General features: G+C 37.6%; 8 non-coding genes across 8 annotated transcripts; all 8 read left to right on the forward strand.

The window, feature by feature from the left end:
• Positions 1-3,336: 3,336 nt before the first annotated feature.
• TRNAI-AAU (transfer RNA isoleucine (anticodon AAU)) lies at positions 3,337-3,410 on the forward strand. Its single transcript has one exon. It is a non-coding gene; the product is annotated as a tRNA-Ile (tRNA).
• An 829-nt stretch (positions 3,411-4,239) lies between these two features.
• Positions 4,240-4,313, forward strand: TRNAI-AAU (transfer RNA isoleucine (anticodon AAU)). Its single transcript has one exon. It is a non-coding gene; the product is annotated as a tRNA-Ile (tRNA).
• A 3,905-nt stretch (positions 4,314-8,218) lies between these two features.
• TRNAI-AAU (transfer RNA isoleucine (anticodon AAU)) lies at positions 8,219-8,292 on the forward strand. Its single transcript has one exon. It is a non-coding gene; the product is annotated as a tRNA-Ile (tRNA).
• Positions 8,293-9,124: 832 nt separating this feature from the next.
• On the forward strand, positions 9,125-9,198 carry TRNAI-AAU (transfer RNA isoleucine (anticodon AAU)). The gene has a single exon. It is a non-coding gene; the product is annotated as a tRNA-Ile (tRNA).
• A 4,828-nt stretch (positions 9,199-14,026) lies between these two features.
• Positions 14,027-14,100, forward strand: TRNAI-AAU (transfer RNA isoleucine (anticodon AAU)). Its single transcript has one exon. It is a non-coding gene; the product is annotated as a tRNA-Ile (tRNA).
• A 1,181-nt stretch (positions 14,101-15,281) lies between these two features.
• Positions 15,282-15,355, forward strand: TRNAI-AAU (transfer RNA isoleucine (anticodon AAU)). Its single transcript has one exon. It is a non-coding gene; the product is annotated as a tRNA-Ile (tRNA).
• A 5,518-nt stretch (positions 15,356-20,873) lies between these two features.
• Positions 20,874-20,947, forward strand: TRNAI-AAU (transfer RNA isoleucine (anticodon AAU)). Its single transcript has one exon. It is a non-coding gene; the product is annotated as a tRNA-Ile (tRNA).
• Positions 20,948-24,493: 3,546 nt separating this feature from the next.
• Positions 24,494-24,567, forward strand: TRNAI-AAU (transfer RNA isoleucine (anticodon AAU)). Its single transcript has one exon. It is a non-coding gene; the product is annotated as a tRNA-Ile (tRNA).
• The last annotated feature ends 436 nt before the right edge of the window (positions 24,568-25,003 follow it).

The following is a 25,003-nucleotide window of genomic DNA, read 5'->3' on the forward strand; positions in this document are numbered from 1 at the left end:
GTGGGGTCAAAATGCTCACTACACCTCTAGATGAATGTCTTAAGGGGTGTAGTTTTTAAAATGGGGTCACTTCTCGGGGGTTTCAACTGTACTGGTACCTCAGGGGCTTCTGCATACATGACTTAGCACCAGAAAAGCTCCAGTAGGCCAAATGGTGGTCCTTTTCTTCTGAGCCCTCCCATGGGCCCAAACGGCAGTTTATCACCACAAATGGGGTATTGCCGCACTAAGGACAAATTGGGCAACAAAATGGGGTATGTTGTTCCTTGTGAAAATAAGAAATTTTGATCAAAAATGACATCTTATTGGAAAAAATATCATTTTTTTCATTTCACAGCCCAATTCAAATAGGTGCTGTGAAAAAACTGTGCGGTCAAAATGATAACAAAAACCATAAATGAATTCCTTGAGGGGTGTAGTTTCCAAAATGGGGTCACTTCTGGTGGGTTTCCATTGCTTTGATACCTCTGGGGCTCTGCAAATGCGACATGGCACCCGAAAACCAATCCAGCAAAATCTGGACTCCAACAAACACATAGCGCTCTTTTCCGTCTGAGCCCTCCCATGGGCCCAAACGGCAGTTTATCACCACAAATGGGGTATTGCCGCACTAAGGACAAATTGGGCAACAAAATGGGGTATGTTGTTCCCTGTGAAAATAAGAAATTTTGATCAAAAATGACATCTTATTGGAAAAAATATAATTTTTTTCATTTCACAGCCCAATTCAAATAGGTGCTGTGAAAAACCTGTGCGGTCAAAATGATAACAAAAACCATAAATGAATTCCTTGAGGGGTGTAGTTTCCAAAATGGGGTCACTTCTGGTGGGTTTCCATTGCTTTGATACCTCTGGGGCTCTGCAAATGCGACATGGCACCCGAAAACCAATCCAGCAAAATCTGGACTCCAACAAACACATAGCGCTCCTTTCCTTCTGAGCCCTCCCATGGGCCCAAACGGCAGTTTATCACCACAAATGGGGTATTGCCGCACTAAGGACAAATTGGGCAACAAAATGGGGTATGTTGTTCCCTGTGAAAATAAGAAAATTTGATCAAAAATGACATTTTATTGGAAAAAATATCATTTTTTTCATTTCACAGCCCAATTCAAATAGGTGCTGTGAAAAAACTGTGTGGTCAAAATGATAACAAAAACCATAAATGAATTCCTTGAGGGGTGTAATTTCCAAAATGGGGTCACTTCTGGTGGGTTTCCATTGTTTTGATACCTCAACGCCTCTTCAAACCTGGCATGCTGCCTAAAATATATTCTAATAAAAAAGAGGCCTCATAATGCACTAGGTGCTTCTTTGCTTCTAGGGCTTGTGTTTTAGTCCACGAGCGCACTAGAGCCACATGTGGGACATTTCTAAAAACTGCAGAATCTGGACACTACATATTTAGTAGTGTTTCTCTGGTAAAACCTTCTCTGTTACTAAAAAAAAATTGAATAAAATTGAAATTCAGCAGAAAAAATGAAATTTGCAAATTTCATTTCCACATTGCTTTAATTCCTGTGAAATGCCTGAAGGGTTAAAAAAACTTTCTATATGCTGTTTTGAATACTTTGAGGGGTCTAGTTTTTAAAATGGGGTGTTTTATGGGGGTTTCTAATACATAGGCCCCTCAAATCCACTTCAGAACTGAACTAGCACCTTCAAAAAAAGGCTTTTGAAATTTTCTTAAGAATATGAGAAATTGCTGTTTATGTTCTAAACCTTGTAACGTCCAAGAAAAATAAAATAATATTCAAAAAACGATGCCAATCTAAAGTAGACATATGGGAAATGTGAACTAGTAACTATTTTGGGTGGTATAACCGTCTGTTTTTCAAGCAGATGCATTTAAATTCTGAAAAATGCTATTTTTTGTAAATTTTCTCTAAATTTTGCAATTTTTCACAAATAAAGACTGAATATATCGACCAAATTTTACCACGAACATGAAGCCCAAAGTATCACGAGAAAACAATCTCAGAATCGCTTGGATAGGTTTAAGCATTCCGACGTTATTACCACATAAAGTGAAATATGTCAGATTTGAAAAATGGGCTCTGAGCCTTAAGGCCCAAACTAGGCTGCGTCCTTAAGGGGTTAAGGACAAAAATAATATCTTGATTTTGCCTCTTTGTATTCCGATAGTCATAACTTTATTATTTTTCCGTCCTCATAGTCATATAAGGGCTTGTTTTTAGCGAGACAAGTTCTTGTTTTTAATGGCAGCATTTAATGTACCATATAATGTACTGAAAGAAAAAAGAAAACTCTTTGTGGGGTGGAATGGAAAACACAAAAGCAATTTGTCCAATGCTTTTTGAGTAGTAAAAATTGCAAGTTTATTTTATTATTCAGGTTAATAGGATATCAATATGAATACACGTTTGCATGTATTTTCTACTGACGTGACGTGAATCTTTGGTTTAAAAGTGGCCGGTTAGCGCAGTTGGTTAGAGCGTGATCCTAATAACGCCAAGGTCACGGGTTTGATCCCTGTACGGGCCATGGAAGCTCACTTTTGTTACATGCTTGTTACAGAGTTGAATAGTTGATAATATTGAAAAAAGGTCCATCAAATTCAACCTATAAACCTGCCGTGTTGATCCAGAGGAAGGCAAAAACTGTCTTGGAGTGCATTCCAATGTTGTCATTAGGGGAAAAATTCCTCCCTTACTCCAAATATGGCTATTAGAATAAATTCCTGGATCAAAGTTCCATCTCCAGAATCTGGTACAAATATGATGAAATTTTATATTTTTCAAAAAAACACTTATCAATGTGGCAGAGAGTTCAATCGTCGAACTGCTCTTACAGTAAAGAATCCCTGTCTGTGATGAGGTCTTTTAATTACCTTGCTTTCCCTTCTTTGCACGCATTCTAGTTCAGCAATGTCCTTCTCATACACAGGTGCTCAAAACTGTACACAATATTCCATGTATGGTCTAACCGGTGATTTATAGAAATGCAGAGTTTGTTGCATGAAATCATCTTAGAGGTCCAATTTCAACCTTAAGGACAAAAATAATATCTTGATTTTGCCTCTTTGTATTCCGATAGTCATAACTTTATTATTTTTCCGTCCTCATAGTCATATAAGGGCTTGTTTTTAGCGAGACAAGTTCTTGTTTTTAATGGCAGCATTTAATGTACCATATAATGTACTGAAAGAAAACTCTTTGTGGGGTGGAATGGAAAACACAAAAGCAATTTGTCCAATGCTTTTTGAGTAGTAAAAATTGCAAGTTTATTTTATTATTCAGGTTAATAGGATATCAATATGAATACACGTTTGCATGTATTTTCTACTGACGTGACGTGAATCTTTGGTATACAAGTGGCCGGTTAGCTCAGTTGGTTAGAGCGTGGTGCTAATAACGCCAAGGACACGGGTTCGATCCCCGTACGGGCCATGGAAGCTCACTTTTGTTACATGCTTGTTACAGAGTTGAATAGTTGATAATATTGAAAAAAGGTCCATCAAATTCAACCTATAAATCTGCCGTGTTGATCCAGAGGAAGGCAAAAACTGTCTTGGAGTGCATTCCAATGTTGTCATTAGGGGAAAAATTCCTCCCTTACTCCAAATATGGCTATTAGAATAAATTCCTGGATCAAAGTTCCATCTCCAGAATCTGGTACAAATATGATGAAATTTTATATTTTTCAAAAAAACACTTTTCAATGTGGCAGAGTTCAATCGTCGAACTGCTCTTACAGTAAAGAATCCCCGTCTGTGATGAGGTCCTTTAATTACCTTGCTTTCCCTTCTTTGCACGCATTCTAGTTCAGCAATGTCCTTCTCATACACAGGTGCTCAAAACTGTACACAATATTCCATGTATGGTCTAACCGGTGATTTATAGAAATGCAGAGTTTGTTGCATGAAATCATCTTAGAGGTCCAATTTCAACCTTAAGGACAAAAATAATATCTTGATTTTGCCTCTTTGTATTCCGATAGTCATAACTTTATTATTTTTCCGTCCTCATAGTCATATAAGGGCTTGTTTTTAGCGAGACAAGTTCTTGTTTTTAATGGCAGCATTTAATGTACCATATAATGTACTGAAAGAAAACTCTTTGTGGGGTGGAATGGAAAACACAAAAGCAATTTGTCCAATGCTTTTTGAGTAGTAAAAATTGCAAGTTTATTTTATTATTCAGGTTAACAGGATATCAATATGAATACACGTTTGCATGTATTTTCTACTGACGTGACGTGAATCTTTGGTGTAAAAGTGGCCGGTTAGCTCAGTTGGTTAGAGCGTGGTGCTAATAACGCCAAGGTCACGGGTTCGATCCCCGTACGAGCCATGGAAGCTTACTTTTGTTACATGCTTGTTACAGAGTTGAATAGTTGATAATATTGAAAAAAGGTCCATCAAATTCAACCTATAAACCTGCTGTGTTGATCCAGAGGAAGGCAAAAACTGTCTTGGAGTGCATTCCAATGTTGTCATTAGGGGAAAAATTCCTCCCTTACTCCAAATATGGCTATTAGAATAAATTCCTGGATCAAAGTTCCATCTCCAGAATCTGGTACAAATATGATGAAATTTTATATTTTTCAAAAAAACACTTATCAATGTGGCAGAGAGTTCAATCGTCGAACTGCTCTTACAGTAAAGAATCCCCGTCTGTGATGAGGTCCTTTAATTACCTTGCTTTCCCTTCTTTGCACGCATTCTAGTTCAGCAATGTCCTTCTCATACACAGGTGCTCAAATTTGTACACAATATTCCATGTATGGTCTAACCGGTGATTTATAGAAATGCAGAGTTTGTTGCATGAAATCATCTTAGAGGTCCAATTTCAACCTTAAGGACAAAAATAATATCTTGATTTTGCCTCTTTGTATTCCGATAGTCATAACTTTATTATTTTTCCGTCCTCATAGTCATATAAGGGCTTGTTTTTAGCGAGACAAGTTCTTGTTTTTAATGGCAGCATTTAATGTACCATATAATGTACTGAAAGAAAACTCTTTGTGGGGTGGAATGGAAAACACAAAAGCAATTTGTCCAATGCTTTTTGAGTAGTAAAAATTGCAAGTTTATTTTATTATTCAGGTTAATAGGATATCAATATGAATACACGTTTGCATGTATTTTCTACTGACGTGACGTGAATCTTTGGTGTAAAAGTGGCCGGTTAGCTCAGTTGGTTAGAGCGTGATGCTAATAACGCCAAGGTCACGGGTTCGATCCCCGTACGGGCCATGGAAGCTCACTTTTGTTACATGCTTGTTACATGCTTGTTACATGCTTGTTACAGAGTTGAATAGTTGATAATATTGAAAAAAGGTCCATCAAATTCAACCTATAAACCTGCTGTGTTGATCCAGAGGAAGGCAAAAACTGTCTTGGAGTGCATTCCAATGTTGTCATTAGGGGAAAAATTCCTCCCTTACTCCAAATATGGCTATTAGAATAAATTCCTGGATCAAAGTTCCATCTCCAGAATCTGGTACAAATATGATGAAATTTTATATTTTTCAAAAAAACACTTTTCAATGTGGCAGAGTTCAATCGTCGAACTTCTCTTACAGTAAAGAATCCCCGTCTGTGATGAGGTCCTTTAATTACCTTGCTTTCCCTTCTTTGCACGCATTCTAGTTCAGCAATGTCCTTCTCATACACAGGTGCTCAAAACTGTACACAATATTCCATGTATGGTCTAACCGGTGATTTATAGAAATGCAGAGTTTGTTGCATGAAATCATCTTAGAGGTCCAATTTCAACCTTAAGGACAAAAATAATATCTTGATTTTGCCTCTTTGTATTCCGATAGTCATAACTTTATTATTTTTCCGTCCTCATAGTCATATAAGGGCTTGTTTTTAGCGAGACAAGTTCTTGTTTTTAATGGCAGCATTTAATGTACCATATAATGTACTGAAAGAAAACTCTTTGTGGGGTGGAATGGAAAACACAAAAGCAATTTGTCCAATGCTTTTTGAGTAGTAAAAATTTCAAGTTTATTTTATTATTCAGGTTAATAGGATATCAATATGAATACACGTTTGCATGTATTTTCTACTGACGTGACGTGAATCTTTGGTGTAAAAGTGGCCGGTTAGCTCAGTTGGTTAGAGCGTGGAGCTAATAACGCCAAGGTCACGGGTTCGATCCCCGTACGGGCCATGGAAGCTCACTTTTGTTACATGCTTGTTACAGAGTTGAATAGTTGATAATATTGAAAAAAGGTCCATCAAATTCAACCTATAAACCTGCCGTGTTGATCCAGAGGAAGGCAAAAACTGTCTTGGAGTGCATTCCAAAGTTGTCATTAGGGGAAAAATTCCTCCCTTACTCCAAATATGGCTATTAGAATAAATTCCTGGATCAAAGTTCCATCTCCAGAATCTGGTACAAATATGATGAAATTTTATATTTTTCAAAAAAACACTTTTCAATGTGGCAGAGAGTTCAATCGTCGAACTGCTCTTACAGTAAAGAATCCCCGTCTGTGATGAGGTCCTTTAATTACCTTGCTTTCCCTTCTTTGCACGCATTCTAGTTCAGCAATGTCCTTCTCATACACAGGTGCTCAAAACTGTACACAATATTCCATGTATGGTCTAACCGGTGATTTATAGAAATGCAGAGTTTGTTGCATGAAATCATCTTAGAGACCCAATTTCAACCTTAAGGACAAAAATAATATCTTGATTTTGCCTCTTTGTATTCCGATAGTCATAACTTTATTATTTTTCCGTCCTATTTATATTTTAAATTTTATATTTTTCAAAAAAACACTTTTCAATATGACAGAGAGTTCAATCGTCGAACTGCTCTTACAGTAAAGCATCCCCGTCTGTGATGAGGTCCTTTAATTACCTTGCTTTCCCTTCTTTGCACGCATTCTAGCTCAGCAATGTCCTTCTCATACACAGGTGCTCAAATTTGTACACAATATTCCATGTATGGTCTAACCGGTGATTTATAGAAATGCAGAGTTTGTTGCATGAAATCATCTTAGAGGTCCAATTTCAACCTTAAGGACAAAAATAATATCTTGATTTTGCCTCTTTGTATTCCGATAGTCATAACTTTATTATTTTTCCGTCCTCATAGTCATATAAGGGCTTGTTTTTAGCGAGACAAGTTCTTGTTTTTAATGGCAGCATTTAATGTACCATATAATGTACTGAAAGAAAACTCTTTGTGGGGTGGAATGGAAAACACAAAAGCAATTTGTCCAATGCTTTTTGAGTAGTAAAAATTGCAAGTTTATTTTATTATTCAGGTTAATAGGATATCAATATGAATACACGTTTGCATGTATTTTCTACTGACGTGACGTGAATCTTTGGTGTAAAAGTGGCCGGTTAGCTCAGTTGGTTAGAGCGTGGTGCTAATAACGCCAAGGTCACGGGTTAGGGCCATGGAAGCTCACTTTTGTTACATGCTTGTTACAAAGTTGAATAGTTGATAATATTGAAAAAAGGTCCATCAAATTCAACCTATAAACCTGCCGTGTTGATCCAGAGGAAGGCAAAAACTGTCTTGGAGTGCATTCCAATGTTGTCATTAGGGGAAAAATTCCTCCCTTACTCCAAATATGGCTATTAGAATAAATTCCTGGATCAAAGTTCCATCTCCAGAATCTGGTACAAATATGATGAAATTTTATATTTTTCAAAAAAACACTTTTCAATGTGGCAGAGAGTTCAATCGTCGAACTGCTCTTACAGTAAAGAATCCACGTCTGTGATGAGGTCCTTTAATTACCTTGCTTTCCCTTCTTTGCACGCATTCTAGTTCAGCAATGTCCTTCTCATACACAGGTGCTCAAATTTGTACACAATATTCCATGTATGGTCTAACCGGTGATTTATAGAAATGCAGAGTTTGTTGCATGAAATCATCTTAGAGGTCCAATTTCAACCTTAAGGACAAAAATAATATCTTGATTTTGCCTCTTTGTATTCCGATAGTCATAACTTTATTATTTTTCCGTCCTCATAGTCATATAAGGGCTTGTTTTTAGCGAGACAAGTTCTTGTTTTTAATGGCAGCATTTAATGTACCATATAATGTACTGAAAGAAAACTCTTTGTGGGGTGGAATGGAAAACACAAAAGCAATTTGTCCAATGCTTTTTGAGTAGTAAAAATTGCAAGTTTATTTTATTATTCAGGTTAATAGGATATCAATATGAATACACGTTTGCATGTATTTTCTACTGACGTGACGTGAATCTTTGGTGTAAAAGTGGCCGGTTAGCTCAGTTGGTTAGAGCGTGGTGCTAATAACGCCAAGGTCACGGGTTCGATCCCCGTACGGGCCATGGAAGCTCACTTTTGTTACATGCTTGTTACAGAGTTGAATAGTTGATAATATTGAAAAAAGGTCCATTAAATTCAACCTATAAACCTGCCGTGTTGATCCAGAGGAAGGCAAAAACTGTCTTGGAGTGCATTCCAATGTTGTCATTAGGGGAAAAATTCCTCCCTTACTCCAAATATGGCTATTAGAATAAATTCCTGGATCAAAGTTCCATCTCCAGAATCTGGTACAAATATGATGAAATTTTATATTTTTCAAAAAAACACTTATCAATGTGGCAGAGAGTTCAATCGTCGAACTGCTCTTACAGTAAAGAATCCCCGTCTGTGATGAGGTCCTTTAATTACCTTGCTTTCCCTTCTTTGCACGCATTCTAGTTCAGCAATGTCCTTCTCATACACAGGTGCTCAAAACTGTACACAATATTCCATGTATGGTCTAACCGGTGATTTATAGAAATGCAGAGTTTGTTGCATGAAATCATCTTAGAGGTCCAATTTCAACCTTAAGGACAAAAATAATATCTTGATTTTGCCTCTTTGTATTCCGATAGTCATAACTTTATTATTTTTCCGTCCTCATAGTCATATAAGGGCTTGTTTTTAGCGAGACAAGTTCTTGTTTTTAATGGCAGCATTTCATGTACCATATAATGTACTGAAAGAAAACTCTTTGTGGGGTGGAATGGAAATCACAAAAGCAATTTGTCCAATGCTTTTTGAGTAGTAAAAATTGCAAGTTTATTTTATTATTCAGGTTAATAGGATATCAATATGAATACACGTTTTGCATGTATTTTCTACTGACGTGACGTGAATCTTTGGTGTAAAAGTGGCCGGTTAGCTCAGTTGGTTAGAGCGTGGTGCTAATAACGCCAAGGTCACGGGTTCGATCCCCGTACGGGCTGTGGAAGCTCACTTTTGTTACATGCTTATTACAGAGTTGAATAGTTGATAATATTGAAAAAAGGTCCATCAAATTCAACCTATAAACCTGCTGTGTTGATCCAGAGGAAGGCAAAAACTGTCTTGGAGTGCATTCCAATGTTGTCATTAGGGGAAAAATTCCTCCCTTACTCCAAATATGGCTATTAGAATAAATTCCTGGATCAAAGTTCCATCTCCAGAATCTGGTACAAATATGATGAAATTTTATATTTTTCAAAAAAACACTTTTCAATGTGGCAGAGAGTTCAATCGTCGAACTTCTCTTACAGTAAAGAATCCCCGTCTGTGATGAGGTCCTTTAATTACCTTGCTTTCCCTTCTTTGCACGCATTCTAGTTCAGCAATGTCCTTCTCATACACAGGTGCTCAAAACTGTACACAATATTCCATGTATGGTCTAACCGGTGATTTATAGAAATGCAGAGTTTGTTGCATGAAATCATCTTAGAGGTCCAATTTCAACCTTAACCCCTTCCCGCTCCTTGACGTACTATTACGTCATGGCAGCTGTATCGTTCGCGCTCCATGCCGTAATAGTACGTCTCAGGAGTAACGGCCGTTTCGGCCGTCCTCCCGACACGTACAGGAGCTGTGACGCTGCTGTCTTGTTCAGCAGCTGTCACAGCTCCTACAGCGGGGACCGATCGCTGTGTCCCCGCTGATTAACCCCTTAAAAGCCGCGTTCTATAGAGATCGCGGCTTTTTAGGGGTTAAGCTGCCATCGCCGGCCTGCTACGCGACAGCGGCCGGCGATGGTGACTATGGCAACCGGACACCAAACAATGGCGTCCGGCTATGCCATAGACGGAAGCCTAGTGGGTCCTGACAACGTCAGGACCCACTATGCTTGCTGTCAGTGAGTAGCTGACAGTTCTAATACACTGCACTACGCATGTAGTGCAGTGTATTAGAATAGCGATCAGGGCCTCCTGCCCTCATGTCCCCTAGTGGGACAAAGTAATAAAGTAAAAAAAAAGTTCAAAAAAGATGTGTAAAAATAAGAAAATAAAAGTTTTAAAAGTAATAAAAGTAAAAGTCCCACTTTTTCCCTTATCAGTCATTTATTATTAATAAAAAAATATAAACAAACAAATAAACTATACATAATTGGTATCGCCGTGTCCGTAACGGCCTGAACTACAAAACTATTTTGTTATTTATCCCGCACGGTGAACGCCGTAAAAAAAAATATTAATAAACCGTACCACAATCACAATTGTTTGGTCACTTCACCTCCCAAAAAATGGAATAAAAAGAGATCAAAAAGTCGCATGTACCGAAAAATGGTCCTGATTGAAACTACAGTTCGTTACGCAAAAAATAAGTCCTCGCACGGCTTTATTGATTGAAAAATAAAAACGTTATGGCTCTTAGAATAAGGTAACACAAAAAGTGAATGATTGTTTACAAAACGTATTTTATTGTGCAAACGCCATAAGACATAAAAAAAAACTATAAACATCTGGTATCGCCGTAATCGTATCGCCCCGCAGAATAAAGTGAATATGTCATTTATAGCGCACGGTGAACGCGGTAAAAAAAAAAGTATACAAAAACAATAGTAGAATTGCTGTTTATTAGTCACCACGCCACTTAAAAATGGAATAAAAACTGATCAAAAAGCCACATGCACCCCAAGAAAACTACAATGGATTCCTCAAGGAGTCTAGTTTCCAAATTGGGTTCACTTTTGTGGGGTTTCCAATGTTTTGGCACCACAAGACCTCTTCAAACCGGACATGGTGCCTAATAAAAAAGAGGGCTCAAAATCCGCTAGGTGCTCCTTTGCTTCGGAGGCCGGTGCTTCAGTCCATTACCGCCCGAGGGCCACATGTGGGATATTTCTCTAAACTGCAGAATCTGGGCAATACGTATTAAGTTGCGTTTCACTGATAAATCCTTTTGTGTTATAAAAAAAATGGTATAAAAAGAGTAAATTTCACCTCTACTTTGCTCTAAATTTCTGTGAAACACCTAAAGGGTTCATAAACTTTCTAAATGCTGTTGTGAATACTTTGAGGGGTCTAGTTTCTAAAATGGGGTGTTTGATAGGGGTTTCTAATATATGGGCCCCTCAAAGCAACTTCAGAAATGAACTGGAACCTAAAAAAATAAATAAATGAGGCAATACTTCGCTTCTCACATTATACTGATAATGAGCCGTGCCCACCCCGAGATTACCCCAGTTTTGACCGTTTGTATAAACGGAGACCCCTATTAGACCGTTCTAGTGCCCGGTTTTCCCAAGCATACACCCCCGAGAAGTGTTTTTCTATTGATGAGTCCTTGGTACATTTTAAAGGGAGGGTTCAATTCCGCCAGTACCTGCCGGGTAAGAGGGCAAGGTATGGCGTGAAGATGTATAAGCTGTGAGAGGGCATCAGGGTATACCTACAGATTTAGGATATATGAAGGAAAGGCCACCCCCAAACCAGACTGCATCCTGGACTACAATAGGTACATGGGAGGGATGGACTTGTCAAATCAAGTCCTGAAGCCCTACAGCGCCATGCGGTGTGGTATAAGAAGCTGGCCGGGCACATCATACAGATGGCTTTGTACAATGCGTACGTGCTACGTCGATGTGCAGGCCAGAGGGGAACTTTCCTGGAATTTCAAGATCTAATCTTTAGGGACCAGGAAGGGGGGGTACCCAGTACTTCTGGAAGCGAGGCCACACGCATCGTACCAGGGCAACACTTTCAAGGAGAAGTTCCCCAAACCGGTGGAAAGGGAAAGAGTCAAAAGAGGTGCAGAGTCTGCTATAAGAGGGGGATAAGGAAGAACACAATATACCAATGTGACACGTGTCCCGAAAAACCAGGGCTCTGTATAAAAGATTGTTTTAAAATGTATCATACATCCCTTGATTTTTAATTTACCCTGATGCACTCCGCACAGCTTACCCCCCTCATCTTTCCCTTCTGAGCCCTGCCGTATGCCCAGGCAGCTGATAACAGCCACATGTAGGGTATTGCCGTACCCAGGAGAACCCACATTACAATTTAAGGGGTGTATATCTCCGGTGGCGCATGCTGGGCACACTATATTGGACACTGACATGCCATATATATATATTAAATTGCAAATCTCACACTCCACCATCTGCTGCGCATTATCTTTTACACAGTACCTGTGGGGTCAAAATGCTCACTACACCTCTAGATGAATGTCTTAAAGGGTGTAGTTTTTAAAATGGGGTCACTTCTCGGGGTTTCAACTGTACTGGTACCTCAGGGGCTTCTGCATACATGACTTAGCACCAGAAAAGCTCCAGTAGGCCAAATGGTGGTCCTTTCCTTCTGAGCCCTCCCATGGGCCCAAACGGCAGTTTATCACCACAAATGGGGTATTGCCGCACTAAGGACAAATTGGGCAACAAAATGGGGTATGTTGTTCCTTGTGAAAATAAGAAAATGTGATCAAAAATGACATCTTATTGGAAAAAATATCATTTTTTTCATTTCACAGCCCAATTCAAATAGGTGCTGTGAAAAAACTGTGCGGTCAAAATGATAACAAAAACCATAAATGAATTCCTTGAGGGGTGTAATTTCCAAAATGGGGTCACTTCTGGTGGGTTTCCATTGTTTTGATACCTCAACACCTCTTCAAACCTGGCATGCTGCCTAAAATATATTGTAATAAAAAAGAGGCCTCAAAATGCACTAGGTGCTTCTTTGCTTCTGGGGCTTGTGTTTTAGTCCACGAGCGCAGTAGGGCCACATGTGGGACATTTCTAAAAACTGCAGAATCTGGACAATACATATTTAGTAGTGTTTCTCTGGTAAAACCTTCTCTGTTACTAAAAAAAAATTGAATAAAATTGAAATTCAGCAGAAAAAATGAAATTTGCAAATTTCATTTCCACCTTGCTTTAATTCCTGTGAAATGCCTGAAGGGTTAAAAAACTTTCTATATGCTGTTTTGAATACTTTGAGGGGTCTAGTTTTTAAAATGGGGTGTTTTATGGGGTTTCTAATACATAGGCCCCTCAAATCCACTTCAGAACTGAACTGGCACCTTCAAAAAAAGGCTTTTGAAATTTTCTTAAGAATATGAGAAATTGCTGTTTATGTTCTAAGCCTTGTAACGTCCGAGAAAAATAAAATAATGTTCAAAAAACGATGCCAATCTAAAGTAGACATATGGGAAGTGTGAACTAGTAACTATTTTGGGTGGTATAACCGTCTGTTTTTCAAGCAGATGCATTTAAATTCTGAAAAATGCTATTTTTTGTAAATTTTCTCTAAATTTTGCAATTTTTCACAAATAAAGACTGAATATATCGACCAAATTTTACCACGAACATGAAGCCCAAAGTGTCACGAGAAAACAATCTCAGAATCGCTTAGATAGGTTTAAGCATTCCGACGTTATTACCACATAAAGTGAAATATGTCAGATTTGAAAAATGGGCTCTGAGCCTTAAGGCCCAAACTAGGCTGCGTCCTTAAGGGGTTAAGGACAAAAATAATATCTTGATTTTGCCTCTTTGTATTCCGATAGTCATAACTTTATTATTTTTCCGTCCTCATAGTCATATAAGGGCTTGTTTTTAGCGAGACAAGTTCTTGTTTTTAATGGCAGCATTTAATGTACCATATAATGTACTGAAAGAAAACTCTTTGTGGGGTGGAATGGAAAACACAAAAGCAATTTGTCCAATGCTTTTTGAGTAGTAAAAATTTCAAGTTTATTTTATTATTCAGGTTAATAGGATATCAATATGAATACACGTTTGCATGTATTTTCTACTGACGTGACGTGAATCTTTGGTGTAAAAGTGGCCGGTTAGCTCAGTTGGTTAGAGCGTGGTGCTAATAACGCCAAGGTCACGGGTTCGATCCCCGTACGGGCCATGGAAGCTCACTTTTGTTACATGCTTGTTACAGAGTTGAATAGTTGATTATATTGAAAAAAGGTCCATCAAATTCAACCTATAAACCTGCCGTGTTGATCCAGAGGAAGGCAAAAACTGTCTTGGAGTGCATTCCAATGTTGTCATTAGGGGAAAAATTCCTCCCTTACTCCAAATATGGCTATTAGAATAAATTCCTGGATCAAAGTTCCATCTCCAGAATCTGGTACAAATATGATGAAATTTTATATTTTTCAAAAAAACACTTTTCAATGTGGCAGAGAGTTCAATCGTCGAACTGCTCTTACAGTAAAGAATCCCCGTCTGTGATGAGGTCCTTTAATTACCTTGCTTTCCCTTCTTTGCACGCATTCTAGTTCAGCAATGTCCTTCTCATACACAGGTGCTCAAAACTGTACACAATATTCCATGTATGGTCTAACCGGTGATTTATAGAAATGCAGAGTTTGTTGCATGAAATCATCTTAGAGGCCCAATTTTAACCTTAAGGACAAAAATAATATCTTGATTTTGCCTCTTTGTATTCCGATAGTCATAACTTTATTATTTTTCCGTCCTATTTATATTTTAAATTTTATATTTTTCAAAAAAACACTTTTCAATGTGGCAGAGAGTTCAATCGTAGAACTTCTCTTACAGTAAAGAATCCCCGTCTGTGATGAGGTCCTTTAATTACCTTGCTTTCCCTTCTTTGCACGCATTCTAGTTCAGCAATGTCCTTCTCATACACAGGTGCTCAAAACTGTACACAATATTCCATGTATGGTCTAACCGGTGATTTATAGAAATGCAGAGTTTATTGCATGAAATCATCTTAGAGGTCCAATTTCAACCTTAAGGACAAAAATAATATCTTGATTTTGCCTCTTTGTATTCCGATAGTCATAACTTTATTATTTTTCCGTCCTCATAGTCATATAAGGGCTTGTTTTTAGCGAGACAAGTTCTTGTTTTTAATGGCAGCATTTAATGTACCATATAATGTACTGAAAGAAAACTCTTTGTGGGGTGGAATGGAAAACACAAAAGCAATTTGTCCAATGCTTTTTGAGTAGTAAAAATTGCAAGTTTATTTTATTATTCAGGTTAATAGGATATCAATATGAATACACGTTTGCATGTATTTTCTACTGACGTGACGTGAATCTTTGGTGTAAAAGTGGCCGGTTAGCTCAGTTGGTTAGAGCGTGGTGCTAATAACGCCAAGGTCACGGGTTCGATCCCCGTACGAGCCACTTTTGTTACATGCTTGTTACAGAGTTGAATAGTTGATAATATTGAAAAAAGGTCCATCAAATTCAACCTATAAACCTGCCGTGTTGATCCAGAGGAAGGCAAAAACTACTCAAACTCTGTGATGAGGTCCTTTAATTACCTTGCTTTCCCTTCTTTGCACGCATTCTAGTTCAGCAATGTCCTTCTCATACACAGGTGCTTAAAACTGTACACAATATTCCATGTATGGTCTAACCGGTGATTTATAGAAATGCAGAGTTTGTTGCATGATATCATCTTAGAGGTTCAATTTCAACCTTAAGGACAAAAATAATATCTTGATTTTGCCTCTTTGTATTCCGATAGTCATAACTTTATTATTTTTCCGTCCTCATAGTCATATAAGGGCTTGTTTTTAGCGAGACAAGTTCTTGTTTTTAATGGCAGCATTTAATGTACCATATAATGTACTGAAAGAAAACTCTTTGTGGGGTGGAATGGAAAACACAAAAGCAATTTGTCCAATGCTTTTTGAGTAGTAAAAATTGCAAGTTTATTTTATTATTCAGGTTAATAGGATATCAATATGAATACACGTTTGCATGTATTTTCTACTGACGTGACGTGAATCTTTGGTGTAAAAGTGGCTGGTTAGCTTAGTTGGTAGGAGCGTGGTGCTAATAACGCCAAGGTCACGGGTTCGATCCCCGTATGGGCCATGGAAGCTCACTTTTGTTACATGCTTGTTACAGAGTTGAATAGTTGATAATATTGAAAAAAGTTCCATCAAATTCAACCTATAAACCTGCCGTGTTGATCCAGAGGAAGGCAAAAACTGTCTTGGAGTGCATTCCAATTTTCTCATTAGGGGAAAAATTCCTCCCTTACTCCAAATATGGCTATTAGAATAAATTCCTGGATCAAAGTTCCATCTCCAGAATCTGGTACAAATATGATGAAATTTTATATTTTTCAAAAATACACTTTTCAATGTGGCAGAGAGTTCAATCGTCGAACTGCTCTTACAGTAAAGAATCCCCGTCTGTGATGAGGTAGTTTAATTACCTTGCTTTCCCTTCTTTGCACGCATTCTAGTTCAGCAATGTCCTTCTCATACACAGGTGCTTAAAACTGTACACAATATTCCATGTATGGTCTATTCAACCTATAAACCTGCTGTGTTGATCCAGAGGAAGGCAAAAACTGTCTTGGAGTGCATTCCAATGTTGTCATTAGGGGAAAAATTCCTCCCTTACTCCAAATATGGCTATTAGAATAAATTCCTGGATCAAAGTTCCATCTCCAGAATCTGGTACAAATATGATGAAATTTTATATTTTTCAAAAAAACACTTTTCAATGTGGCAGAGAGTTCAATCATCGAACTGCTCTTACAGTAAAGAATCCCCGTCTGTGATGAGGTCCTTTAATTACCTTGCTTTCCCTTCTTTGCACGCATTCTAGTTCAGCAATGTCCTTCTCATACACAGGTGCTTAAAACTGTACACAATATTCCATGTATGGTGTAACCGGTGATTTATAGAAATGCAGAGTTTGTTGCATGAAATCATCTTAGAGGTTCAATTTCAAACTTAAGGACAAAAATAATATCTTGATTTTGCCTCTTTGTATTCCGATAGTCATAACTTTATTATTTTTCCGTCCTCATAGTCATATAAGGGCTTGTTTTTAGCGAGACAAGTTCTTGTTTTTAATGGCAGCATTTAATGTACCATATAATGTACTGAAAGAAAACTCTTTGTGGGGTGGAATGGAAAACACAAAAGCAATTTGTCCAATGCTTTTTGAGTAGTAAAAATTGCAAGTTTATTTTATTATTCAGGTTAATAGGATATCAATATGAATACACGTTTGCATGTATTTTCTACTGACGTGACGTGAATCTTTGGTGTAAAAGTGGCCGGTTAGCTCAGTTGGTTAGAGCGTGGTGCTAATAACGCCAAGGTCACGGGTTCGATCGCCGTACGGGCCATGGAAGCTCACTTTTGTTACATGCTTGTTACAGAGTTGAATAGTTGATAATATTGAAAAAAGGTCCATCAAATTCAACCTATAAACCTGCTGTGTTGATCCAGAGGAAGGCAAAAACTGTCTTGGAGTGCATTCCAATGTTGTCATTAGGGGAAAAATTCCTCCCTTACTCCAAATATGGCGATTAGAATAAATTCCTGGATCAAAGTTCCATCTCCAGAATCTGGTACAAATATGATGACATTTTATATTTTTCAAAAAAACACTTTTCAATGTGGCAGAGAGTTCAATCGTCGAACTTCTCTTACAGTAAAGAATCCCCGTCTGTGATGAGGTCCTTTAATTACCTTGCTTTCCCTTCTTTGCACGCATTCTAGTTCAGCAATGTCCTTCTCATACACAGGTGCTTAAAACTGTACACAATATTCCATGTATGGTCTAACCGGTGATTTATAGAAATGCAGAGTTTGTTGCATGAAATCATCTTAGAGGTCTAATTTCAACCTTAATGACAAAAATAATATCTTGATTTTGCCTCTTTGTATTCCGATAGTCATAACTTTATTATTTTTCCGTCCTCATAGTCATATAAGGGCTTGTTTTTAGCGAGACAAGTTCTTGTTTTTAATGGCAGCATTTAATGTACCATATAATGTACTGAAAGAAAACTCTTTGTGGGGTGGAATGGAAAACACAAAAGCAATTTGTCCAATGCTTTTTGAGTAGTAAAAATTGCAAGTTTATTTTATTATTCAGGTTAATAGGATATCAATATGAATACACGTTTGCATGTATTTTCTACTGACGTGACGTGAATCTTTGGTGTAAAAGTGGCCGGTTAGCTCAGTTGGTTAGAGCGTGGTGCTAATAACGCCAAGGTCACGGGTTCGATCGCCGTACGGGCCATGGAAGCTCACTTTTGTTACATGCTTGTTACAGAGTTGAATAGTTGATAATATTGAAAAAAGGTCCATCAAATTCAACCTGTAAACCTGCCGTGTTGATCCAGAGGAAGGCAAAAACTGTCTTGGAGTGCATTCCAATGTTGTCATTAGGGGAAAAATTCCTCCCTTACTCCAAATATGGCTATTAGAATAAATTCCTGGATCAAAGTTCCATCTCCAGAATCTGGTACAAATATGATGAAATTTTATATTTTTCAAAAAAACACTTTTCAATGTGGCAGAGAGTTCAATCGTCGAACTGCTCTTACAGTAAATAATCCCCGTCTGTGATGAGGTCCTTTAATTACCTTGCTTTCCCTTCTTTGCACGCATTCTAGTTCAGCAATGTCCTTCTCATACACAGGTGCTCAAAACTGTACACAATATTCCATGTATGGTCTAACGGGTGATTTATAGAAATGCAGAGTTTGTTGCATGAAATCATCTTAGAGGTTTAATTTCAACCTTAAGGACAAAAATAATATCTTGATTTTGCCTCTTTGTATTTCGATAGTCATAACTTTATTATTTTTCCGTCCTCATAGTCATATAAGGGCTTGTTTTTAGCGAGACAAGTTCTTGTTTTTAATGGCAGCATTTAATGTACCATATAATGTACTGAAAGAAAACTCTTTGTGGGGTGGAATGGAAAACACAAAAGCAATTTGTCCAATGCTTTTTGAGTAGTAAAAATTGCAAGTTTATTTTATTATTCAGGTTAATAGGATATCAATATGAATACACATTTGCATGTATTTTCTACTGACGTGACGTGAATCTTTGGTGTAAAAGTGGCCGGTTAGCTCAGTTGGTTAGAGTGTGGTGCTAATAACGCCAAGGTCACGTGTTCGATCCCCGTATGGGCCATGGAAGCTCACTTTTGTTACATGCTTGTTACAGAGTTGAATAGTTGATAATATTGAAAAAAGGTCCATCAAATTCAACCTATAAACCTGCCGTGTTGATCCAGAGGAAGGCAAAAACTGTCTTGGAGTGCATTCCAATGTTGTCATTAGGGGAAAAATTACTCCCTTACTCCAAATATGGCTATTAGAATAAATTCCTGGATCAAAGTTCCATCTCCAGAATCTGGTACAAATATGATGAAATTTTATATTTTTCAAAAAAACACTTTTCAATGTGGCAGAGAGTTCAATCGTCGAACTGCTCTTACAGTAAAGAATCCCCGTCTGTGATGAGGTCCTTTAATTACCTTGCTTTCCCTTCTTTGCACGCATTCTAGTTCAGCAATGTCCTTCTCATACACAGATGCTCAAAACTGTACACAATATTCCATGTATGGTCTAACCGGTGATTTAAAGAAATGCAGAGTTTGTTGCATGAAATCATCTTAGAGGTCCAATTTCAACCTTAAGGACAAAAATAATATCTTGATTTTGCCTCTTTGTATTCCGATAGTCATAATTTTATTATTTTTCCGTCCTCATAGTCATATAAGGGCTTGTTTTTAGCGAGACAAGTTCTTGTTTTTAATGGCAGCATTTAATGTACCATATAATGTACTGAAAGAAAACTCTTTGTGGGGTGGAATGGAAAACACAAAAGCAATTTGTCCAATGCTTTTTGAGTAGTAAAAATTGCAAGTTTATTTTATTATTCAGGTTAATAGGATATCAATATGAATACACGTTTGCATGTATTTTCTACTGACGTGACATGAATCTTTGGTGTAAAAGTGGCCGGTTAGCTCAGTTGGTTATAGCGTGGTGCTAATAACGCCAAGGTCACGGGTTCGATCCCTGTACGGGCCATGGAGGCTCACTTTTGTTACATGCTTGTTACAGAGTTGAATAGTTGATAATATTGAAAAAAGGTCCATCAAATTCAACCTATAAACCTGCCGTGTTGATCCAGAGGAAGGCAAAAACTGTCTTGGAGTGCATTCCAATGTTGTCATTAGGGGAAAAATTCCTCCCTTACTCCAAATATGGCTATTAGAATAAATTCCTGGATCAAAGTTCCATCTCCAGAATCTGGTACAAATATGATGACATTTTATATTTTTCAAAAAAACACTTTTCAATGTGGCAGAGAGTTCAATCGTCGAACTGCTCTTACAGTAAAGAATCCCCATCTGTGATGAGGTCCTTTAATTACCTTGCTTTCCCTTCTTTGCACGCATTCTAGTTCAGCAATGTCCTTCTCATACACAGGTGCTCAAAACTGTACACAATATTCCATGTATGGTCTAACCGGTGATTTATAGAAATGCAGAGTTTGTTGCATGAAATCATCTTAGAGGTCCAATTTCAACCTTAAGGACAAAAATAATATCTTGATTTTGCCTCTTTGTATTCCGATAGTCATATCTTTATTATTTTTCCGTCCTCATAGTCATATAAGGGCTTGTTTTTAGCGAGACAAGTTCTTGTTTTTAATGGCAGCATTTAATGTACCATATAATGTACTGAAATAAAACTCTTTGTGGGGTGGAATGGAAAACACAAAAGCAATTTGTCCAATGCTTTTTGAGTAGTAAAAATTTCAAGTTTATTTTATTATTCAGGTTAATAGGATATCAATATGAATACACGTTTGCATGTATTTTCTACTGACGTGACGTGAATCTTTGGTATAAAAGTGGCCGGTTAGCTCAGTTGGTTAGAGCGTGGTGCTAATAATGCCAAGGACACGGGTTCGATCCCCGTACGGGCCATGGAAGCTCACTTTTGTTACATGCTTGTTACAGAGTTGAATAGTTGATAATATTGCAAAAAGGTCCATCAAATTCAACCTATAAACCTGCCGTGTTGATCCAGAGGAAGGCAAAAACTGTCTTGGAGTGCATTCCAATGTTGTCATTAGGGGAAAAATTCCTCCCTTACTCCAAATATGGCTATTAGAATAAATTCCTGGATCAAAGTTCCATCTCCAGAATCTGGTACAAATATGATGACATTTTATATTTTTCAAAAAAACACTTTTCAATGTGGCAGAGAGTTCAATCGTCGAACTGCTCTTACAGTAAAGAATCCCCGTCTGTGATGAGGTCCTTTAATTACCTTGCTTTCCCTTCTTTGCACGCATTCTAGTTCAGCAATGTCCTTCTCATACACAGGTGCTCAAAACTGTACACAATATTCCATGTATGGTCTAACCGGTGATTTATAGAAATGCAGAGTTTGTTGCATGAAATCATCTTAGAGGTCCAATTTCAACCTTAAGGACAAAAATAATATCTTGATTTTGCCTCTTTGTATTCCGATAGTCATAACTTTATTATTTTTCCGTCCTCATAGTCATATAAGGGCTTGTTTTTAGCGAGACAAGTTCTTGTTTTTAATGGCAGCATTTAATGTACCATATAATGTACTGAAATAAAACTCTTTGTGGGGTGGAATGGAAAACACAAAAGCAATTTGTCCAATGCTTTTTGAGTAGTAAATATTGCAAGTTTATTTTATTATTCAGGTTAATAGGATATCAATATGAATACACGTTTGCATGTATTTTCTACTGACGTGACGTGAATCTTTGGTGTAAAAGTGGCCGGTTAGCTCAGTTGGTTAGAGCGTGGTGCTAATAACGCCAAGGTCACGGGTTAGATCCCCATACGGGCCATGGAAGCTCCCTTTTGTTACATGCTTGTTACAGAGTTGAATAGTTGATAATATTGAAAAAAGGTCCATCAAATTCAACCTATAAACCTGCCGTGTTGATCCAGAGGAAGGCAAAAACTGTCTTGGAGTGCATTCCAATGTTGTCATTAGGGGAAAAATTCCTCCCTTACGCCAAATATGGCTATTAGAATAAATTCCTGGATCAAAGTTCCATCTCCAGAATCTGGTACAAATATGATGAAATTTTATATTTTTCAAAAAAACACTTTTCAATGTGGCAGAGAGTTCAATCGTCGAACTGCTCTTACAGTAAAGAATCCCCGTCGGTGATGAGGTCCTTTAATTACGTTGCTTTCCCTTCTTTGCACGCATTCTAGTTCAGGAATGTCCTTTTCATACACAGGTGCTCAAAACTGTACACAATATTCCATGTATGGTCTAACCGGTGATTTATAGAAATGCAGAGTTTGTTGCATGAAATCATCTTAGAGGTCCAATTTCAACCTTAAGGACAAAAATAATATCTTGATTTTGCCTCTTTGTATTCCGATAGTCATAACTTTATTATTTTTCCGTCCTCATAGTCATATAAGGGCTTGTTTTTAGCGAGACAAGTTCTTGTTTTTAATGGCAGCATTTAATGTACCATATAATGTACTGAAATAAAACTCTTTGTGGGGTGGAATGGAAAACACAAAAGCAATTTGTCCAATGCTTTTTGAGTAGTAAATATTGCAAGTTTATTTTATTATTCAGGTTAATAGGATATCAATATGAATACACGTTTGCATGTATTTTCTACTGACGTGACGTGAATCTTTGGTGTAAAAGTGGCCGGTTAGCTCAGTTGGTTAGAGCGTGGTGCTAATAACGCCAAGGTCACGGGTTCGATCCCCATACGGGCCATGGAAGCTCCCTTTTGTTACATGCTTGTTACAGAATTGAATAGTTGATAATATTGAAAAAAGGTCCATCAAATTCAACCTATAAACCTGCCGTGTTGATCCAGAGGAAGGCAAAAACTGTCTTGGAGTGCATTCCAATGTTGTCATTAGGGGAAAAATTACTCCCTTACTCCAAATATGGCTATTAGAATAAATTCCTGGATCAAAGTTCCATCTCCAGAATCTGGTACAAATATGATGAAATTTTATATTTTTCAAAAAAACACTTTTCAATGTGGCAGAGAGTTCAATCGTCGAACTGCTCTTACAGTAAAGAATCCCCGTCTGTGATGAGGTCCTTTAATTACCTTGCTTTCCCTTCTTTGCACGCATTCTAGTTCAGCAATGTCCTTCTCATACACAGATGCTCAAAACTGTACACAATATTCCATGTATGGTCTAACCGGTGATTTAAAGAAATGCAGAGTTTGTTGCATGAAATCATCTTAGAGGTCCAATTTCAACCTTAAGGACAAAAATAATATCTTGATTTTGCCTCTTTGTATTCCGATAGTCATAATTTTATTATTTTTCCGTCCTCATAGTCATATAAGGGCTTGTTTTTAGCGAGACAAGTTCTTGTTTTTAATGGCAGCATTTAATGTACCATATAATGTACTGAAAGAAAACTCTTTGTGGGGTGGAATGGAAAACACAAAAGCAATTTGTCCAATGCTTTTTGAGTAGTAAAAATTGCAAGTTTATTTTATTATTCAGGTTAATAGGATATCAATATGAATACACGTTTGCATGTATTTTCTACTGACGTGACATGAATCTTTGGTGTAAAAGTGGCCGGTTAGCTCAGTTGGTTATAGCGTGGTGCTAATAACGCCAAGGTCACGGGTTCGATCCCTGTACGGGCCATGGAGGCTCACTTTTGTTACATGCTTGTTACAGAGTTGAATAGTTGATAATATTGAAAAAAGGTCCATCAAATTCAACCTATAAACCTGCCGTGTTGATCCAGAGGAAGGCAAAAACTGTCTTGGAGTGCATTCCAATGTTGTCATTAGGGGAAAAATTCCTCCCTTACTCCAAATATGGCTATTAGAATAAATTCCTGGATCAAAGTTCCATCTCCAGAATCTGGTACAAATGTGATGACATTTTATATTTTTCAAAAAAACACTTTTCAATGTGGCAGAGAGTTCAATCGTCGAACTGCTCTTACAGTAAAGAATCCCCATCTGTGATGAGGTCCTTTAATTACCTTGCTTTCCCTTCTTTGCACGCATTCTAGTTCAGCAATGTCCTTCTCATACACAGGTGCTCAAAACTGTACACAATATTCCATGTATGGTCTAACCGGTGATTTATAGAAATGCAGAGTTTGTTGCATGAAATCATCTTAGAGGTCCAATTTCAACCTTAAGGACAAAAATAATATCTTGATTTTGCCTCTTTGTATTCCGATAGTCATATCTTTATTATTTTTCCGTCCTCATAGTCATATAAGGGCTTGTTTTTAGCGAGACAAGTTCTTGTTTTTAATGGCAGCATTTAATGTACCATATAATGTACTGAAATAAAACTCTTTGTGGGGTGGAATGGAAAACACAAAAGCAATTTGTCCAATGCTTTTTGAGTAGTAAAAATTTCAAGTTTATTTTATTATTCAGGTTAATAGGATATCAATATGAATACACGTTTGCATGTATTTTCTACTGACGTGACGTGAATCTTTGGTATACAAGTGGCCGGTTAGCTCAGTTGGTTAGAGCGTGGTGCTAATAACGCCAAGGACACGGGTTCGATCCCCGTACGGGCCATGGAAGCTCACTTTTGTTACATGCTTGTTACAGAGTTGAATAGTTGATAATATTGCAAAAAGGTCCATCAAATTCAACCTATAAACCTGCCGTGTTGATCCAGAGGAAGGCAAAAACTGTCTTGGAGTGCATTCCAATGTTGTCATTAGGGGAAAAATTCCTCCCTTACTCCAAATATGGCTATTAGAATAAATTCCTGGATCAAAGTTCCATCTCCAGAATCTGGTACAAATATGATGACATTTTATATTTTTCAAAAAAACACTTTTCAATGTGGCAGAGAGTTCAATCGTCGAACTGCTCTTACAGTAAAGAATCCCCGTCTGTGATGAGGTCCTTTAATTACCTTGCTTTCCCTTCTTTGCACGCATTCTAGTTCAGCAATGTCCTTCTCATACACAGGTGCTCAAAACTGTACACAATATTCCATGTATGG

Source organism: Rhinoderma darwinii, chromosome 3, assembly GCF_050947455.1.
Source record: "Rhinoderma darwinii isolate aRhiDar2 chromosome 3, aRhiDar2.hap1, whole genome shotgun sequence".
Classification (NCBI taxonomy): domain Eukaryota; kingdom Metazoa; phylum Chordata; class Amphibia; order Anura; family Rhinodermatidae; genus Rhinoderma; species Rhinoderma darwinii.